Here is a 2,522-nt window from a genome sequence, read left to right on the forward strand (position 1 = left end):
GGTAACCTAATTTATATCAGAGAAAAGTGCTTTATATTCATTATCTTATTTAATCTTCCTACCACTCTTACAGAGGGGATGACTGAGTTACAGAGGGATGAGCTAATTTTTTCAAGAATAGGAAGATTTATAATGGTACAGCAGGAATTCATATTTTCTAGTTCCAAATACCCTGACTTTTCTTCCATACTAGATTCAATATTGCAACAGCCATGGCTTCATAAGGTAACCTGGACACTGTTCCCTTTGCCTTATTTGGGATCACACAATTGTGTGCAATAAAATAGAAAAAAACATCAAACTTTTAATTAAAACAGTATAACCTTAAAAAGAATTATAAATAGTTCATGTTTTTAAAGAAGCTAATGCTTTAGGTATAATTTAATATTGTTCAGTTTTTAATTATTCTGTCATTATTTAGTTTAACCTCATCTTTGACCTCAGGCATAAGTAGAATACTTTTATGAACTTGCCCTTACTAGGCTTATATTTCAAGTTAGAAACATGTGACATACTTCTAATGATCTAGAGGCCAGAATTAAAATAGCTTGTCTTCTTTTAATCCTGTGAGGAAAAATGATTCTAGAACTAACTTTACTAAAATTAATCAAAGAGTAGGGTGTATTTTGCATTTTTAGCACTCTGCTTTTGACCTCAGATACACTATAAAAATATTTTCCTAAAAAAGGAAAAATGGTCATTAGTTTCTTCTGTCAATCATTCCTAACACTGTTGACTTTCCTCCTAGAAGACTATCAAAAGAAATCCCTTCCAATAATAACACCACAGTATCCATTGAGTTGTGTCTCCTCTACCCACATGCACACACAAAACAGTCTGTTAAAATACCTCAGAATGTGCCCTTATTTAGTAAAAGAATTATTGCAGATGTAATTAGTTAAAATGAGGTCCTACCGGAGTAGGGTGGGACCCTAATCCAATTTAACTGGGGTCCCTATAAGATGGCCACATGAAGACAGAGACATAACAGGAAGAATGCCATGGGCTGATGAGAGTAGTTGCAAACCAAGAAACACCAAACATTGTCAGAGAATCGCAAGAAGCTAGGGGAAAAAAAAGGAATGATTTCAGAGGGAGCATGGCTATGCTGACTCCTTGATTTCAGATTTCCAGCCTCCAAAAATTGTGAGAAAACAAATTTGTTATTTTAAGCCACCCAGTCTGTTATAATTTGTTTCAGCAGCCCTAAGAATCAACACACATTATAATAAATTTGTATTTCTAATATGGATTATACCATATTTTCATTCATTATATTAAATTTAATTCTCATCCTTTTTTTTTTTTTGCATTTATTTTATCTATCTTAAATACATTTCCATTCCCTTAACCTGCTACATGTTCTTCAGTATTTGCTCAGCTCTTTTCTTAATTTATTAAAGTCTCAGTTGGAGTGCCTTCCCTCAAAAGGGCCACTCTATTTAAAATAGCAACTCACATCAATCCTTTTCCCTTCACCCTGTTTTATTATTTTCATACCACATACAAATCCTTGGAATTATATTTTAAATTTATTTTTGTATGTATGTGTGTGTGTGTGTGTGTGTGTGTGTGTTTCTGTTTTTCTAGACTTGAACGTAGGCTCTACAGGGATAAGAATTTTGTCTTTTGTCCGACTCTGCATTTCTAATACCCGCAAGAGCGATTTACATTGCAGGCATAAAAATAAGCTTCTAGGTTGAATTAAATGTCATCATTTTACATACAAGGAACTTGTTTTTGGTACTAATTTAAAAATTAAAAAGGCCAATAAAATTTATCCAATGATGAAAACTGCATATTTGAAGAAAAACAGCTTGAATCTAGCTGATCTGAATGACAGGTATGTTGTTGTTTCTGAGTTACCTTCTGAAAAGATTATGGCTTCTAAGGGACCAGTTCTTCAGATTGTTTTATACACATTCAAAGTGTATTTTTTACTGTCTACCTCTCAAGCTCTCCTCTTTGCAAGTTCAAAATAGAAACACCACTTCATTTTCATAAGACAAAATTTTCTCTATAGAAGAATGTCAACAGAGAATACTAAGGAGCTTTTTTTAAATAATAGGGGCTTAAATTGCATTGTAAAAACTCTGAATGCATTCATACATTCATTGATTCATTCTCCAGTTAAATATTGTGCCCCTGCTATAGAGCAAAACTCAGGCTAAGATTAACTATGGCCGGTGAACACACAATGCAATATATATATGCCTTACTGTTGAATTGTACACCTGAAACTTACTGGATTTCGTTAACCAATGTTACCATAATAAAAATAAATGAATTTTTAAAAATTTAAAAAAAAAAATTTTAAAGTAGCAAAAAGTCCCTGCGTTATAGTCCCATGGGAGAGATAAAAGAGATATATGTCAATGTAATTTTAGCTAAAAAGTTATGAGTACATAAGAAAGGCATCATAATAAGAGAAAAAAAAAATATTTGAAGCTACAGCTGTGTGGTTTCAGCTCTCACTGAGGTCTGAAACATTCTATCTTTTCCTTTCCCTTAATACTGGTTTC

Source organism: Pteropus vampyrus, unplaced genomic scaffold, assembly GCF_000151845.1.
Source record: "Pteropus vampyrus isolate Shadow unplaced genomic scaffold, Pvam_2.0 Scaffold218, whole genome shotgun sequence".
Taxonomy (NCBI): Eukaryota; Metazoa; Chordata; class Mammalia; order Chiroptera; family Pteropodidae; genus Pteropus; species Pteropus vampyrus.